Source organism: Phocoena sinus, chromosome 4 (genome assembly GCF_008692025.1).
Source record: "Phocoena sinus isolate mPhoSin1 chromosome 4, mPhoSin1.pri, whole genome shotgun sequence".
Classification (NCBI taxonomy): domain Eukaryota; kingdom Metazoa; phylum Chordata; class Mammalia; order Artiodactyla; family Phocoenidae; genus Phocoena; species Phocoena sinus.
In genome coordinates this window covers 104,752,959-104,772,871 of record NC_045766.1, presented here as the reverse complement: position 1 = coordinate 104,772,871, position 19,913 = coordinate 104,752,959, and the positions used below count along the sequence as shown (strand labels likewise).

General features: G+C 36.0%; 1 long non-coding RNA gene across 1 annotated transcript in view; it reads left to right on the top strand.

The window, feature by feature from the left end:
• Positions 1–1,898: 1,898 nt before the first annotated feature.
• LOC116753228 overlaps positions 1,899–19,913 on the top strand; it is a 146,715-nt gene continuing 128,700 nt past the window's right edge. The window contains exon 1 of the long non-coding RNA XR_004349721.1: positions 1,899–1,964. This is a non-coding gene — a long non-coding RNA (uncharacterized LOC116753228). The remainder of the gene's footprint in view (positions 1,965–19,913) is intronic.

The window sequence follows — 19,913 nt, the reverse complement described above, 5'->3', positions numbered from 1 at the left end:
GCAGTGCGCGGGCTTCTCATTGCAGTGGCTTCTCTTGTTGCAGAGCTCATGCTCTAGGTGTGCAGGCTTCAGTAGTTGTGGCACGCGGGCTCAGTAGTTATGGCTCGTGGGCTCTAGAGCGCAGGCTCAGTAGTTGTGGCGCACGGGCTTAGCTGCTCCGCGGCATGTGGGATCTTCCTGGACCAGGGCTCGAACCCGTGTCCCCTGCATCGGCAGGCGGATTCTCAACCACTGCGCCACCAGGGAAGTCCCTACCTTTCTAATATAAAATAACTAGTGCTAATCAGGAGGAAAATGTAAAAACAAAGAGAAATTATTAGGTTAAACTGTTAAGTATGTTTTTAAGTGGCATCAGCACGTGATACTCTATTTAAAGGATGTTTTACAGTACCATTAACAAAAATATATTAAATAACTCAGAAGTATATGGATCAGTTAGATGTATGAGAACCAGGCAAAATATAAAGATATTCCAGCACTTTTATGACTAAGTAGTAAAACAAGCAATGAATATAACAGAGACTGAGTCAAGAATTGACCAGGCATCATCTTGACCACCTTCCTCTTAACCAGATTTTTTCTTGATCAGGACATTTATATCTTTAGTCAAGACCTCTCTCCCGATCTCCAGCACACGTGTGTAACTGCCTGCTGGCATCTCCGCTTAGATGTCAGAGGCACCTCAGGTTACACAAACACATCTACACCAGTTATCCTTCTCCTCTAGTGTCTCTTACCTAGTAAATGATAACCTCATCCACAAAACAGCTTGAGCCAGAAACCAGGCACTATATTAACATCTTCCTCTTAACCAGTCATTGTATTATAAGTTCTACTTTATAAATAATTTGTTCACTCTACTCTCTTGTTTCTGTTTTTACTATCAACACCAAACTCAATAATCTCTCTACTTCGGTAACATTCTAATTGTTTGGGAGAGTTCTTCACTCTTACCCCTTCCAATACAGGAGCCAGAGTATAAATTTTTAAAATTCAAATCTGATCATTTACTCCCACCCAGTATACTTTGGTGACTTCCAACTGTCCAAAAATCCCTACAGGAACTCACAAGATACTTAATTTAAAATCTACTTACTCCTCTAACTCTTATATTCTATCCATGTCTTTTCCTATTCCTTGAATAACTTAAGTTTCATGGCATTTTCAGAAAATGTCTTCTGCTCTCCTTTTTACCTAGATAAGTTCTGTTCATTTTTTAAGCATCAGTTTCCACATTACTCTTTCAGGAAGAGCTTCCTTAAATATCCCAAACTAAGTTATCCCTTTATTTTCTTTGCCCCCTTTTAAACTCCTAATACCTACCTCTCCTACTAGATTGCCATCTTCATAATGACAGAGATAAATACTTCATTCAACAACAAAATAAAACCTTGACATTAAGCTGTGGTGGGTCATTCAATTTATACTTCTCCCACCCTGTGAGAATCTCTGGTCAGTGAACTTGGTAATGAAAACTTCAAACAGCTGGCTGTCTGGAAAGATGGTTTTGTCCAATAACCATTTGCATGTTGAAATTTCTAGTTCTTTCTAGCTCCAGATCCATATGTTTATCTAGCTGCTTCCTGGATATTCCAACTGAATGTTTCCAGTTAATCAAAATCACATGTGTTAAAAAAGTACAACTCTTAGAACTAGTAAGAGGGGTCACTTCTCTGGGCCCCTGAACTTTAGGGGTCCCACATACCAAAATCATACTAGATGTAAATTTGCTGAAGAACACGAGTGCCTCTCTAACTCAGAATTTGGCACTCCACGGAATGCCCCATACACTTAAACATTTATTTTCATACTAACTTATTAACTAACACTGTTTAGGCCCCAGGGAAATTGTTCTTCATATAACTCACCCTCTGTCCTTAAAACAAAATGTGACTGTGGGCAAATGCAATGACAGCTTGAGGATTTTGCTGCTGCCACCATCTGAGCAGAAACCACTTCAAAGGGTGAGTCCAGTTTTAAACAGTGGCAGAGAAAAAGCATATAAAATAATTTGTCAAATTCTTCCTCTCAGCAAGATTGCAGGGTGTTCCTTCTTAACAAAATACTGTTTGCCAGTAGTGTCAACTATCTGTTATTTGTTTTCCTTCATCTTTCAGTTTATAATTCTAGAAGAACTCAAGGTTTAGCATGGTATTCACAAGGGTTGCACATGTGAGATGAAGAAAATTGACAGTGTTAAACAATTTGTATTGTTCTTTAAAAATACATTAATTCTATAAAAATATGTCTAGTCATAATATGTGTGAAGCATGTTTTTTATATTTCCATATGGAACTACATATTACTTCAAGAGATGGTTAAAACTGTGATATAAGTGATAATTTCTTATGTAAAGAAATTAAAATAGTTTGCAATATTTTTCTGCGATAATAATAATAATTTACTGTGTAAAATTCTCTTACAATGTTTGAGCTCAGTTTATTTGAAGTCTCAGTATTATTTTAAGAATTTTTGACAGTTCAATTTCCTAAGTATTCAAAAGAGCAGTTTTGCTAATAAATTAATTTTAAGAAACTACCTAGGAATTATTATGATTCAAAAAAGATCTTATTTAGCATTAGTGTCAATTGGTATTATGTCGAAAGAACATGAATTGTGTGAAAACCATGATTATTACAATATAATTAGTGGATTTGCTGAAATAAAGGCAAGAAAATAATTATAAATAACAAAATGTAATTGATAAGGAATTGCATATCTTTCTCTTACTGTGTGTTCAGACATTGCTGTTTATCCACAGAACACCAAGATATGTGTAATAACTAAATTCTCTTGGATATTTTATAAACTTTCAGTAATATAAAAATCATAATTTTACATTTTTTGGGTATTTGTAATATAGTTGTATGAGACAGAGTAAGTTGGTAGAACATATATGATGTGATACTACTAGCTTTACTTAAAATATTTAATTATTAATCATATAGTAAGTTCACCTCCATTTGCACTCTTCTCAAGTGTTATAAATATTAGGAGCAGGCTTGTCTTAAACTTAACTTATCCTTCTGTCACCCCACCTAATCATAGAAAATCACACCACTAATCCTCTATTTGCTCTATCCACTTCTTTTAATATTGAGGACCTCATCTAATCTGAGGGTCTTCAAAAATACTGTTCTCTTCAGTTAGAACAGATCTTACTTTCATTCTCAATTTAGTGAATTCCAATCCAGTTTGAATAATAATGTTTTAGGGATACCATCCCTAATCCATTTGGTTAATCCATTTCTTTTGCAACATACTCGTATTGCACTTTTCGTAATAAATATTTATTTACCATTTTAAAATTTGTCTTCCCTGCAAAATTGTATGTTCCAAAAGTAAGATATGGCTCTAAAATATTCACCATTGTTTTCCAAACACAGTGCAGTGTCTGCCTCATGGCATGTATTTATTAAATTGAATTACATTGGTTTGAATTAAAAGCATTTAATTGAAAGTAGGGCCAAGAATAGAATCATTTCTCTAGAAAATGAGTCCATGATTTAAGTAAAATATGAAAAGCATAATGAAGATTAACAAAATAAGAAATAGGAACATAACTGAGCAAGGAAAGTTGATAAGAGGGAAATCTGAATGCTGTATTTCATATGCTGAATTTACCAACACAACCAGATATCCATTCCAGCAAATGTCATTACAGCTTCTTCGCATTATTTTTCAACTTACTAATGCTGCAAGCCCACTTTTAAGGAGGATACTTGTGTGTGTGTGTGTGTGTGTGTGTGTGTGTGTGTGGTACACGGGCCTCTCACAGTTGTGGCCTCTCCCGCTGCGGAGCACAGGCTCCAGACGCGCAGGCTCAGCGGCCATGGCTCATGGGCCCAGTTGCTCCGTGGCATGTGGGATCTTCCCAGACCGAGGCACGAACCCGTGTCCCCTGCATCGGCAGGCAGACTCTCAACCACTGCGCCACCAGGGAAGCCTGAGGAGAATACTTTTAAATCTGTTTCTATAACAGGCTTTCAGTAATTTAGACAAAGGATGTTCGGACTGTTCACTTAATGTGAAACTTTGATCTAAAGTTGCTTCACTGAAAGAAAAATAAAAGTGTCAGAAATTTGTACAGCTTTTACATTTTTCATTGTTTAGTCTCTCTGATTGATTCTATGTTCTAAAATTGAAATAGAGGTTTGAACTTTAGAAAGACCTGGAAAAAGTTTCTGCAAGATCAAGTTGCTAAGAGAATAAATTATCTACTCTATATTTATATACTTCAAATTAAATGTTTCTAATTTTAGTACATTCACTAAAGAAAACATTTTCCTTGACTTATAAATAAAAGCATTTTTCTCTGATGCAGACTGGTGTATAAGGGAACACAAAATCTTTCCCTAGAGATGGAATGTGATAAGAAACTATTTTTATTGTCATTGCAGTTTATAATCTTGCTGAAGGAATTATAGCTAATAGTCTAGCCATTTTCTGTTTAACACTCACTTATTATATTTTAAATCATTTTAGAGTAGTCATAAAGTACCTATGTTGCTCTTATGATATTTAAACTTATAATAACACTGTACTTAGATACCAGTAGACTACCTCGTGGTATACTCAAAGAATGTAATAAACATAAATTATTCAGTAACTATTTACTAAGGCTAAGAGCCATGTGCAATTTAAATCACATCGAAAATATATTTTTACTACATGTGGTACAATTTTTAGAAAATATTCAGAATATAACTCAAAACACTAAATTCTTTCAAGTTGACTCATGATATCTGGGTTTTCTTTAATGCTTCGATGCTATGAAATACCTTCAGTCTGGAATTTAATTGGTGGACAGATTTGCAAGATTGAAAATTATTTTATACTATGTAGAGAACTATGTTAGACCTTTATACTTAAACCGGGCCTTCTTTTAAACTGTATTTACAGGCACACCTCAAAGATATCATGGGTTCAGTTCCACACCACTGAAGTAAAGCAAATATTGTGATATAAGTCATACAAATTTTTTGGTTTCCCAGTGTATATAAAAGTTAGGTTTATACTATACTGTAGTTGATTGTGTGTAATAGCATTATGTCTAACAAAGTAATGTGCATACCTTACTTTTTTTTAAAAAAACTTATTACCGATAAATGCTAACCATCATCTGAGCCTTCAGCAAGTCGTAATCTTTTTGCAGTATTTACTTATTTATTTATTTATTTTCTTGGCTGTGTTGGGTCTTTGTGGCTGTGCACGGGTTGTCTCTAGGTGTCGCGAGCAGGGGCTACTCTTTGTTGCGGTGCGCAGGCTTCTCATTGTGGTGGCTTCTCTTGTGGCTCTAACCACACGGGCTTCACTAGTTGTGGCACGCAGGCTCAGTAGCTGTGGCTCACGGGCTTAGTTGCTCCGTGGCATGTGGGTTCTTCCCAGACCAGGGCTTGAACCCATGTGCCCTGCATTGGCAGGCGGATTCTTAACCACTGCACCACCAGGAAAGTACCTCTTTTTGTAATAGTAACATGAAAGATTACTGATCATAGATCACCATAACAAATAATGAAATAATATAATATAATAATAATCATGGTAATAATAATTAAAGAGTTTGAAATATTGTGAGAATTAACAAAAATGTGGCACAGAGATATGAAGTGAGCAAATGTCAGAAAAATGGCACCAATGGACTTGCTTAACACAGGAGTGCCACAAACCTTCCATTTGTAAAAAACATAATATCTGTAAATCACAATAAAGTGGAGCACAGTGCAAGGAGGTATGCCTGTACATTCATTGTCTATCTCCTGGGAACTCACACACACACACAAAATACCCAGATAAACTAGTTACCCTTACAGGCATAGCAGGTGTACAGTGTCTCGAAATTATCTATAAAAACTGTCCCCAAATCATTTGAATTTGAATGCCATTTGAATTTAAATGGAAAAATGTCAATCAGAGTATTATCAAGCAATGATTTCTACTAAACTCTGTCATAAGGGAATGCAGAACAAGGAGAATTTTCCAATGTATATTATTTATCAATGAGAAAAATTTCAGTTTCAAAACTGGTACATGCAGTAAAATCTCAGATAAATCATGTAGCCTTAAGAATAACATATGTGTATCTTTTCATGTGCACACTTGTATATAAACCTATGGAACACATGTATATGATAATTCAGCATAGTTCATGGTACATAATGCTCAAGGAATACTCCTTGAAAGAACGTGTGAATGAATGCAAAACATACTAAATATATGCCTACATGCAACAGCAACAATAGAATTCACATTCTTAGTACTAATTTTCAGTGTTTCTATCAGATTAAAAGTTTCATATATCTGGATAAATAGATTGACAGTAAGAGAGAGGGATGCTTTCTTTATGAAGAAGGGCTTTAAGAGCATTAGTTATTCTAAGAAAAATTAGAGAAAGTTTAAATGCACCAATATTTGTAGAGAGAAATACACCACAGTATATTTACTGTGGAAAATTTACATTCTCTAAAACTTATTTTCTAAAATGTAGGACAAATTGATATTTGTACCTTTCTTTCTTTCTCTTTCTTTCTTTCTCTTTCTTTCATTCTTTCTTTTTTTCTTTCTGTCCTTTTTTCTTTCTTTCTGTCCTTTTTTCTTTCTTTCTCCCTTTCTTTTATTGACATATAGTTGACATACAATATTATGTTAGTTTCAGGTGTACAGTGTAATGATTTGATACTTAAATACATTATGAAATGATCACCATAAGTCTAGTAACCATCTGTCACCATACAAAATTATTACAGTATTATTAGCTATATTCCTTCTACTCTTAATACATCCCCGTAACATTTATTTTATAGCTGGAAGTTTGTACTTCTTAACCCCCTTAAACCTATTTAACCTAACCCTCTACTCACTTTTCCTCTGGCATCCACCATTTTACTCTCTGAATCCATAGCCTGTTTCTATTTTGTTTTGTTTATTCATTTTTTTAGAGTTTACATATAAGTGAGATCATACAGTATTTGTCTTTCTCTGTCTGACTTATTTCACTTAGCATAATACTGTATAGGTCCATCCATGTTGTCTCAAATGATGAGATTTCATTCTTTTTTACTTTTTTATGGCTGAGTAATATTCCATACACACACACACAGACACACACAGACACAGACACACACACCATATCTTTCTTATCCATTCATCTATCTATGGATATTTTGTTGCATCCATATCTTGGCTATTATAAACAATGAGGCAGTGAACATAGGGGAGCATAAATCTTTTCAAATTAGTATTTTGTTTTCCTCAGGTAACTACCCAGAAGAGGAATTATGGAATCAAATAGTAATTCTATTTTTAATTTTTTGAGGAGCCACCATACTGTTTTCCATGATGGCTATACCAATTGACATTTCCACCAACAGTGCATGAGGGTTTCCTTTCCTCCACATTTCTGCCAACACTTGTTATTTGTTGTCTTTTTGATGATAGCCATTCTGCGAAGTATGAGGTAATATTTCATTGTGGTTTTGATTTGCATTTCCCTGATGATTAATAATGCTGAGTATCTTTCTCATGTGCCTGTTGTTCATTTGTATGTCTTCTTTGGAGAAATGCCTATTCGAGTCCTATGCCTATTTGTAATATATTTTGGTTTTTTTTAAAAAAATTTTTAAATTTAGTTAGTTATTTTTGGCTGCGTTGGGTCTTTGTTGCTGCACGTGGGCTTTCTTTTTTCTAGTTGCGGCGAGCAGGGGCTACTCTTCCTTGCAGTGCACAGGCCTGTCATTGCGGTGGCTTCTCTTGTGGCGGAGCACGGGCTCTAGGCACATGGCCTCCAGTAGTTGTGGCATGTGGGCTCAGTAGTTGTGGCTCATGGACTCTAGAGCACAGGCTCAGTAGTTGTGGTGCATGGGCTTAGTTACTCCGCGGCATGTGGGATCTTCCCAGATCAGGGCTTGAACCCGTGTCCCCTGCATTGGCAGGTGGATTCTTAATCACTGAACCACCAGGTAAGCTCTATTTTGGGTTTTTGATACTGAGTTGTATGATTTCTTTATATAATGTAGATATTAACTCCTTATCAGATATATCATTTGTAAATGTCTTCTTTCATGTAATAGGTTACATTTTCATTTTGTTGATGCTTTCCTTTGCTGTGCAAAAGTTTTTTAGTTTGATGTAGTCCCATTTGCTTATTTTTGCTTTTGTTGCCCTTTCCTGAGAATACAGATCCAAAATTTATTGAGACTTGTTTTATGGCCTAACATGTGATCTGTCCTAGAGAATGTTCCATGTGCACTTAAAAAGAAAGTGCATTCTGCTGTTTTTGTATGGAATGTTCTGTACATATCACTCAGGGCTATCTGATCTAATGTGTCCCTTAAGACCACTCTTTCCTTCTCGATTTTCTGTCTGGAAGATCTACCCGTTGATGTGAATGTGGTGTTAAAACCCCCTACTCTGATTGTATTATTGTCAATTTCTCCCTTAATGTCTGTTAATATTTGCTTTATGTATTAGGTGCTTCTGTGTTGGGTGCATAGATATTTACAAGTGTTATGACTTCTTGTTTGATTGATCCCATAATTATTACGTAGTACCCTTCTTCGTCTCTTATTACAGACTTTGTTTTTAAGTTTAACTTCTCTGGCAAAAGTATTGCTACCCCAGCTTTATTATTGTTTCCATTTGTATGGAATACCTTTTTCCATCCCCTTACTTTCAATCTGTGTGTGTCTTTGGATCTGAAATTAGTCTCTTATAGGCAGCATATAGATGGGTCTTACTTTTTTAACCATTAATCTACCCTATGTCTTTTTTTTTTTTTTTTTGCTGTATGCGAACCTCTCACTGTCGTGGCCTCTCCCGTTGCGGAGCACAGGCTCCGGACGCGCAGGCTCGGCGGCCATGGCTCACGGGCCCAGCCGCTCCACGGTATGTGGGATCTTCCCGGACCGGGGCACGAACCCATGTCCCCTGCATCGGCAGGCAGACTCTCAACCACTGCATCACCAGGGAAGCCCCCTACCCTATGCCTTTTGATTGGAGTATTTAGAACATTTATGTTTAAAGTAATTATTGATACTTATGTACTTATTGCCATTTTATTAATTGTTTTCTGGTTATTTTTGTTGTTCTTCTCTTCCTTTCTTCTTCTCTTGGTCCCATTCCTTGTGATCTGATAACTTTCTTTAGTGTTATTTTTGTATTCTTTTCTCGTTATTTTTTGTGTATCTATTATCAGTTTTTGATTTGTGGTTACCATGAGGTGTTTATATAACAACGTATGTATATAGCAGTCTATTTTGAGTTGATAGTTACTTCATTTGAGCATGTTCTAAAAGATTATATGATAAATAAAATAAAAATACACTACAGATACAGCAGATTAGATGATGCAGCTATGACGGTTCTTTTATATCTTCTATCTCTTTATGGAAATTTTCATTGTGTTCCTCCATTCTTCTGAGTCAAGTGACCATTACTTTGAAATCTTTATCTGGAAGATGACTTATCTCTATTTCACCTAGTTCTTTTTCAGAGGTTTTATCTTGTTCTTTTGTTTGGAATTTATTTATTATTTATTTACTTACTTATTTGTGTCCTCATTTTGCTTAACTCTCTGTGCTTGTTTCTATGTATTGGGTAGATCAGCTATGTCTCCCGCTCTTGAAGGAGTGACTGTGTAAGAAGGTGTCCTAGAGGACCCAGTAGTGTGGTACCCCCTGGTCACCGGAGCCAGGTGCTCCAGGACTGTCCTTTGTGTGAGTTACTCGTGTCCTCCTGTTGCAGCTGTGCCACAATTGCTACAGGCACGGTGGTGTGCAGGGCTGGCCTCTAGTGTGGCTGTCTATAATGCCTGGTCACAACTATTGTGGGCACTCTGGTATATGGGGCCAACCTCTTGAGGGGGAGCAGCTCTGGGGAGATGCCGGTGCCAACAAAGGCACCCACTGAATCTGACAGGACAGGTGGCCACTTGGTGGGGCAAGCTGAGGGCACCTGCTGGGACTGGCGGGGTGAGGAGCCTACTTTGGAGGAACTCCAGTACTAGCCGAGGTGCCTACCAGGACTGGCAAAGGGGGCCAGTTTGGCAGGGCTCCAGTATCAACTGAAGATGTCTGCTGGGACAGGCAGGGCAAGGGGCCTCTTTAGAGGGGCTTTGGTGACAGCCAAGAGCATACAGCAGGACTGGCAGAGTTGGAGAGGTTGCTTTTAATGAGCACCAGCAGGGTCAGATTTGCAGGTCCATCTGGAGTGAGGTGAGCAGTGCTAGTAAATTAGATAGGGAGAGTCAGAAAAGGCACCTGCCAGCACTGAGTCAGCTAGGTAGAAAGTGAGCCAAAAGAAAAAAAAAAATATGACACCAACCAGATCCTTTGAACCCAGAAAAAGTTACAACAGATCCCTGTTCCTTGGGCACGTGCTCAAAAATTAGTTAATGAATCACCCTCATGTATGACCCTAGCACTTTTCAAACTGCTGCCTCTGTGCTGGGACTTAGATCAAGGGCATCTTCACGTGTGTCCTTGAAGTTTGGATTCTCAGTTTCCTACAGCACTCTCCCAGACATAAGCCCTGCCTATTTTCAAAGATGTTGTGAGGCTCTTCTCCCAGTGTGGATACCCTGGGCCAAGGAGCGCAATGTGGACTTCAAAGCCCCGGCTCCATAAGGAGGACTTCTGAGGCTGTGGTATCCTTTCCACCTACTGGTCACAGTGCTGGGGTTGTGGGTCCTGGCCAGATCACATCTCTGCCCTTTCTACCTGTCTCAATGTGACTTTTTCTTTTTATCTTTAGCTGTAGAAAATCTGTTCTTCTAGTCTTCAGGTTGTTCTCAGAGATGGTTTGTAGGGGCCATTTTGGTGTGTTTGTGGGAGGAGGCAAGTCCAGGATCTTCCCATTCCACCATCTTATCTTGCCCTCCTGGCAAATCTAATTCAATATTTTAAAATTACAAAAGTGTATATATAAGCACAACAGTCTAAAACAGACAAACACAAATGAAATATCCACGTCAACATGTAGACAGTGTAGCATGATTTTGTTGTCATCATTTGGAAATAAAGTTTTCTAAAAGAAATGAGATTGATTTAACTTTAATTTAATTTTATTTATTTTTTATATTGAAATGATTATTTCCCTGTCTGATATCATAAAATGTACATAGTTCTGCATCTTACTTTAGCAATTAATATTATCTAGGTAAGTCATAATAATGTTCAAGACAATTTGTGCAAAGAGTATTGCCAAGATATTTCATTAAATTGTAATCTTTATATAAATTTGAATCCCTAGACTTCTGCCTTTCATAGCTTGATTTTGACTTGTGTGAGGGCTGCAAAATAATGTGTTAATCTTTTTTGAAGAAATTATCAGTTCACTATTCTAATTAAGTTGAAACACTAGGTAATACTCAGCTGCCTTATAAATTAAAAACAACTGTTCATTTAATAGCAATCTGTAGAAAATTGGTAAATATAAGATCCATTGATCATTAAATTTCTTTGTAAAATAGAACTAGATAGGTCTGTTTGCCTCATTACTCAATATTATTAATGTTTTAAGAGAGAATTATTAACAATTTGCCTTTCACAAAAACACTAATATTTTCTGTGAAACATGAATATTTGTCTCTGGGAAATTCTGATGAGCTTCCTTTATATTTCAGACAATGAATGATAGATTTTTGACTCAGTAGTTGGGAAAGAAACTTTATTTTGCAATAAATACCTATACTAAGAAACAATATATGCCTCAGGGATTTGTCCTTAATTATATGAAAGAATTATTCTTTGACTCTTTTAAAGACAAAAGGAGAAAACAAGAAGATAATCAAAATTATTTTTTAGATCAGTGTTTTGCACTGGCATTTTTTTATTATTTCTTCAGGCATATTTTCTTTCACAATTGACATCGATTCCAAGTTTCTTTGGCCCTCTTTTAAGGATTTTATATTATTTGGTTACACATTTTATTATAGATAATTTTTAAACATAGAGTACATTAAATAGCATAACAAATTCCTATGTATCTTTTCCACAAATACAAAAATTATCTTTGCTGTATCACTCCTGTTTCATTTATAACTCTTCCCCCTCCCTACTTCCTACCGTGGAAATGATGATGATGCTTATGATGATGATGGTTACAGTGATTTTGGTGGGGGTGGCATTTACATACATTGAGATGTACAAAACTTAATGTACAATTTTGAAAAGTGGATGCCCCCATAAAGAACATACCTCTATCATATTTCTATCTTTCCAGAAATTTCCCTTCCTTCCCAGTCAATCTAGCCATCAGAAGCATGTTTCAATTCAGATTATTATTGTCTATTCTGATATTTCATATAAATGGAAGTACATAGTATATATTCTTTTGTGTATAGCTTTTTCTGTAACATTTTTTTCTGTGGGAGTCATCTATGTGATGTATGTGTCAGTAGCTCTTGTTATTGCCAAGTAGCATTCCATTTTATAAATACACAAAAATGTTACTTATTCTTCCCTTTGTTGGTGCCTATTTTGGTTGTTTCCAGTTTTGAGCTGTGTGTAGAACAGCTATGAACATTCTTAAGCAAGTCTTTTTATAGATATATGTTTTTATTTCTTTTGAATAAATTCCTAAAAATAAAATTGTTAGGTCAAAAAGTAGGTATATATATTATGAACATGCCCAATCTTTCTCTAAAATTATTATGTCATTTTATTTTTTAATGCAAAAGTTACTGTTTATTCTACATTTTCTTCAACTTTAATGTGGTTAGCCTTTTTACTTTTAGCCATTCTGATAGGTGTAGGGTGGTACTGCCATTGTGATTTTAATTTACATTTTTAAATAACTAATCATGTGCAATTTTTCTTGTGTTTTTTGGCCAATCTTCCTTTTAGACCATCAATTCAAATATTTGCCTATTTTCATTTAGATTTTTTTTATTACACTATTATTTTTGAGTTAAAGAAAAGTTTTTCTTTTTTTTTAATTTAAATACAGTTGATTTACAATATCATATGAGTTTCAGGTGTACAGCATAGTGATTCAGTATTTTTACAGATTACACTCCATTAAAAGTTATTATAAGATAATAGCTATAATTCCCTGTGCTATACAGTATATCCTTATTGCTTATCTATTTTATAGATAGCAGTTTTTATCTCTTAATCCCATACCCCTAATTTGCCCCTCCCCACATCCCTCTTCCTTCTAGCTCCCACTAGTTTGTTTTCTATACCTGTGAGTGTGTTTCTGTTTTGCTATATACATTTATCTGTATTATTTTTTAGATTCCACATATAAGTGATATCATACAGTTTTGTCTTTCTCTGTCTGAATTATTTCACTAAGCATAATTTTCTCTAGGTCCAGCCACGTTGCTGCAAATGGCAGAATTTCCTTCTTTTTTATGTCTGCGTAGTAATCCATTGGACCATATCTTCTTTATCCATCTGTCTGTTGATGGGCCCTTGGGTTGCTTCTGTGTCTTGGCTATTGTAAATACTGCTACTATGAACATTGGGGTGCATCGAGCCTTTTGAATTAGTGTGTTCATTTTTTCCAGATATATACCCAGGAGTTGAATTGCTGGATCATATGGTAGTTCTATTTTTAATTTTTTGAGAAACCTCCATAACGTTTTCCATAGTGGCTATACCAATTTATGTTCCCACCAACAGTGTACAAGGGTTCCCTTCTCTCCACCTCCTTGCCAACATTTGTTATTTGTGTTTGTGTTTTTTTTAAGGATAGCCATTCTGACAGGTGTGAGGTGATATATCACTGTGGTTTTGATTTGCATTTTACTGATGATTAGCGATACAGAGCATCTTTTCAAGTGCCTGTTGGCCATCTACATTTCCTCTTTGGAAAAATGTCTACTCAATTCTTCTGCCCATTTTTAAATTGGGTTGTTTGTTTTTTTGATGTTGAGTTGTATAAGCTGTTTATATACATTAGATATCATGCAGTCATATCATTTGCAAATATTTTCTTCCATTCAGTACATTGTCTTTTTGTTTAGTCAGTGGTTTCCTTTGCTGTGCAAAAGCTTTTAAATTTAATTAGATTCTATTTGTTTATTTTTGTTTTTATTTCCTTTACTTTAGGAGACAGATCCAAAAAAATATTGGTGGGATTTATGTCAAAGAGTATTCTGCCTATGTTTTCCTCTAGGAGTTTTACAGTATTCAGTCTTACATTTAGGTTTTTAATCCATTTTGAGTTTATTTTTGTATATAGTGTTAGAGAATGTTCTAATTTCATTTTTTTAATGTTGTCTGTCCAATTTTCCCAACAACACTTATTGAAAAGACTGCCTTTTTTTTTTACTGATTTTTTTTATTGAGGTATACTTAATTTACAATGTTTTGTTAATTTCAAGTGTACAGCAAAAAAACATATATATATCCTTTTTCAGATTATTTTCCATTATAGGTTATCACAAGATACTGAGTAGAGTTCCCTGCATAATACAGTAGGTCCTTGTTGTTTACCTATTTTATATATATTAGTGTTTATATGTTAATCCCAAACTCCTAATTTATCTCCCTCTACAACCCTGATCCACTATCCCCTTTGGTAATCATAAGTTTGACTTCTATGTCTGTGAGTCTATTTCTGTTTTGTATATAAGTTCATTTGTATCATTTTTTTTAGATTCCACAAGTAAGTTATATCATATGATATTTGTCTTCCTGACTTCATTTAATATGATAATTTCTAGGTCCATCCATGTTGCTATAAATGGCATTATTTCTTTTTTATGGCTGAGTAATATTCCATTTTATATATATACCACATCGTCTTTATCCGTTCGTATGTTGATGGACATTTAGGTTGCTTCCATGTCTCGCTATTGTCAATAGTGCTGTTATGAATATTGGGGTGCATGTATCTTTTTGAATTAGAGTTTTCTCCAGATATATGTCCAGGAGTGGATTGCAGGGTCATATGGTAACTGTATTTTTAGATTTTAAGGAACCTCCATACTGTTCTCCATAGTGGCTGCACCAATTTACATTCCCACCATCAGTGTAGGAGGGTTCCTTTTTCTCCACACCCTTTCAAGCATTTATTATTTGTAGACTTTTTATTGATGGTCACTCTGAATGGTGTGAGGTGATACCTCATGGTAGTTTTGAGTTTCATTCCTCTAAAAATTAACAGTATTGAGCATATTTTCATGTGCCTGTTGACCATCTCTATATCTTCCTTGGAGAAATGTCTATTTAGATCTTCTATTTTTTTGTTTTGTTTTGTTTTGTTTTTTGCGGTACGCGGGCCTCTCACTGTTGTGGCCTCTCCCGTTGTGGAGCACAGGTTCTGGACGCGCAGGCTTAGCGGCCATGGCTTATGGGCCCAGCCGCTCTGCGGCATGTGGGATCTTCCCGGACCAGGGCACGAACCCGTATCCCCTGCATCGGCAGGCAGACTCTCAACCACTGTGCCACCAGGGAAGCCCGTGACTATTTTTTGATTGTGTTTTTTTTTAATATTAAGCTGTATGAGCTGTTTGTATATTTTGGAAATTAATCCCTTGTTGGTAACATCATTTGCAAGTATTTTCTCCCAGTCTGTAGGTTGCCTTTTCATTTTGTTTATGATTTCATTTGCTGTGCAAAAGCTTTTAAGTATAATTAGGTCCCATTTGTTTATTTTTGCTTTTATTTCCTTTACTTTAGGAGACAGATCCAAAAAACTCTTGCTGTGACTTATGTCAAAGAGTGTTCTGCCCATGTTTATCTCTAGGAGTTTTATAGTATTCAGTTTTACATTTAGGTCCTTAATCCATTTTGAGTTTATTTTTGTGTATGGTGTTAGAGAGTGTTCTAATTTCATTCTCTTATATGTAGCATCCAGTTTTCCCAGCACAACTTATTGAAGAGACTGTCTTTTCTCCATTGTATATTCTTGCCTCCTTTGTCATACTTTAATTTACCATAAGTGTGTGGGTGTGTTTCCTGGCTCCCTGTCCTGTTCTATTTATCTATGTGTCTGGTTTTTTGCCAGTACCATACTGTTTCAATTCCTATAGCTTTGTACTATAGTCTGAAGTCAGGGAGCATGATTCCTCCAGCTCTGTTCCTCTTTCTCAAGATTGTTTTAGCTATTCAAGGTCTTTTGTGTTTCCATACACATTTGAAAATTGTTTGTTCTAGTTCTATGGAAAATGCCATTGGTAATTTTATAGGGATTACATTGAATCTGTAGATTGCTCTGGATAGTATGGTCATTTTAACAATATTGATTCTTCCAATCCAGGACAATATTATGTCTTTCAATCTTGTGTGTTGTCTTTAGTTTCTTTCATCTTTCATTTCTTTTTGTAGTTTTCAGAGTACAGGTCTTTTGCCACGTAAGGTAGGTTTATTCCTATATATTTTATTCTTTTTGATGTGATTGTAAATAGGATTGTTTCCTTAATTTCTCTTTCTGATCTTTCATTGTTAGCATATAGAAATGCAACAGATTTCTGTATATTAATTTTGTATCCTGCAATTTTCCTGAATTCATTGATGAGCTCTAGCAGTTTTCTGGTAACACCTTGAGGATTTTCTATGTATAATATCGTGTCATCTGAAAACAGTGACACTTTTACTTCTTTTCCAGTTTGGATGCCTTTTATTTCTTTTTCTTCTTTCATTGCCATGGCTAGAACTTCCAAAATTATGTTGAATAACAGTTATGAGAGTGGGCATCCTTGCCTTGTTCCCGATCTTAGAGAAAATGCTTTCAGCTTTTTACCATTGAGTATGATGTCAGCTGTGGGTTTGTCATATATAGCCTTTATTATTTTGAGGTATGTTCCCTCTATGTCTGCTTTCTGGAGACTTTTATCCTAAATGGATAGTGAATTTTTTTTTTTTTTTTAACATCTTTATTGGGGTATAATTGCTTTACAATAGTGTGTTAGTTTCTGATTTATAACAAAGTGAATCAGCTATACATATACATGTGCTCCCATGTGTCTTCCCTCTTGCGTCTCCCTCCCTCCCACTCTCCCCGTCCCACCCCTCCAGGCTGTCCCAAAGCCCCGAGCTAATATCCCTGTGCCTTGCGGCTGCTTCCCCCTAGCTATCTACTTTACTATGTTTGTTAGTGTGTATATGTCCATGACTCTTTCTCGCCCTGTCAAAACTCACCCTTCCCCCTCCCCATATCCTCAAGTCCGTTCTCCAGTAGGTCTGCGCCTCTATTCCTGTCTTATCCCTAGGTTCTTCATGACATTTTTTCCCCTTAAATTCCATATATATGTGTTAGCATACGGTATTTGTCTTTGTCTTTCTGGCTTACTTCACTCTGTATGACAGACTCTAGGTCTATCCATCTCATTACAAATAACTCAATTTCATTTCTTTTTAAGGCTGAGTAATATTCCATTGTGTATATGTGCCACATCTTCTTTATCCATTCGTCCGATGATGGGCGCTTAGGTTCTTTCCATCTCCGGGCTATTGAAAATAGAGCTGCAATGAACATTTTGGTACATGACTCTTTTTGAATTTTGGTTTTCTCAGGGTATATGCCCAGTAGTGGGATTGCTGGGTCATATGGTAATTCTATTTGTAGTTTTTTAAGGAACCTCCATACTGTTCTCCATAGTGGCTGAACCAATTCACATTCCCACCAGCAGTGCAAGAGTGTCCCCTTTTCTCCACACCCTCTCCAGCATTTATTGTTTCTAGATTTTTTGATGATGGCCATTCTGACTGGTGTGAGATGATATCTCATTGTAGTTTTGATTTGCATTTCTCTAATGATTAATGATGTTGAGCATTCTTTCATGTGTTTGTTGGCATTCTGTATATCTTCTTTGGAGAAATGTCTGTTTAGGTCTTCTGCCCATTTTTGGATGGGGTTGTTTGTTTTTTTGTTATTGAGCTGCATGAGCTGCTTGTAAATTTTGGAGATTAATCCTTTGTCAGTTGCTTCATTTGCAAATGTTTTCTCCCATTCTGAGGGTTGTCTTTTGGTCTTGATTATGGTTTCCTTTGCTGTGCAAAAGCTTTGAAGTTTCATTAGGTCCCATTTGTTTATTTTTGTTTTTATTTCCATTACTCTAGGAGGTGGGTCAGAAAGGATCTTGCTGTGATTTATGTCATAGAGTGTTCTTCCTATGTTTTCCTCTAAGAGTTTGATAGTTTCTGGCCTTACATTTAGGTCTTTAATCCATTTTGAGCTTATTTTTGTGTATGGTGTTAGGGAGTGATCTAATCTCATACTTTTACATGTACCTGTCCAGTTTTCCCAGCACCATTTATTGAAGAGGCTGTCCTTTCTCCACTGTACATTCCTGCCTCCTTTATCAAAGATAATGTGTCCATATGTGCGTGGGTTTATCTCTGGGCTTTCTATCCTGTTCCACTGATCTATCTTTCTGTTTTTGTGCCAGTACCATACTGTCTTGATTACTGTTGCTTTGTAGTATAGTCTGAAGTCAGGGAGCCTGATTCCTCCAGCTCCTTTTTTCGTTCTCAAGATTGCTTTGGCTATTCGGGGTCTTTTGTGTTTCCATACAAATTGCGAAATTTTTTGTTCTAGTTCTGTGAAAAATGCCAGTGGTAGTTTGATAGGGATTGCATTGAATCTGTAGATTGCTTTGGGTAGTAGAGTCATTTTCACAATGTTGATTCTTCCCATCCAAGAACATGGTATATCTCTCCAACTATTTGTATCATCTTTAATTTCTTTCATCAGTGTCTTATAATTTTCTGCATACAGGTCTTTCGTATCCTTAGGTAGGTTTATTCCTAGATATTTTATTCTTTTTGTTGCAATGGTAAATGGGAGTGTTTTCTTGATTTCACTTTCAGATTTTTCATCATTAGTATATAGGAATGCCAGAGATTTCTGTGCATTAATTTTGTATCCTGCTACTTTACCAAATTCATTGATTAGCTCTAGTAGTTTTATGGTAGCATCTTTAGGATTCTCTATGTATAGTATCATGTCATCTGCAAACAGTGACAGCTTTACTTCTTCTTTTCCGATGTGGATTCCTTTTATTTCCTTTTCTTCTCTGATTGCTGTGGCTAAAACTTCCAAAACTATGTTGAATAAGAGTGGTGAGAGTGGGCAACCTTGTCTTGTTCCTGATCTTAGTGGAAATGCTTTCAGTTTTTCACCATTGAGGATGATGTTTGCTGTGGGCTTGTCATATATGGCCTTTATTATGTTGAGGAAAGTTCCCTCTATGCCTACTTTCTGGAGGGTTTTTATCATAAATGGGTGTTGAATTTTGTCGAAAGCTTTCTCTGCATCTATTGAGATGATCATATGGTTTTTCTCCTTCAATTTGTTAATATGGTTTATCACATTGATAGATTTGCGTATATTGAAGAATCCTTGCATTCCTGGAATAAACCCCACTTGATCATGGTGTATGATCCTTTTAATGCGCTGTTGGATTCTGTTTGCTAGTATTTTGTTGAGGATTTTTGCATCTATGTTCATCAGTGATATTGGCCTGTAGTTTTCTTTCTTTGTGACATCCTTGTCTGGTTTTGGTATCAAGGTGATGGTGGCCTCGTAGAAGGAATTTGGGAGTGTTCCTCCCTCTGCTATATTTTGGAAGAGTTCGAGAAGGATAGGTGTTAGCTCTTCTCTAAACGTTTGATAGAATTCACCTGTGAAGCCATCTGGTCCTGGGCTTTTGTTTGTTGGAAGATTTTTAATCACAGTTTCAATTTCAGTGCTTGTGATTGGTCTGTTCATATTTTCTATTTCTTCCTGATTCAGTCTTGGCAGGTTGTGCATTTCTAAGAATTTGTCCATTTCTTCCAGATTGTCCATTTTATTGGCATAGAGTTGCTTGTAGTAATCTCTCATGATTTTTTTTATTTCTGCAGTGTCAGTTGTTATTTCTCCTTTCTCATTTCTAATTCTATTGATTTGAGTCTTCTCCCTTTTTTTCTTGATGAGTCTGGCTAGTGGTTTATCTATTTTGTTTATCTTCTCAAAGAACC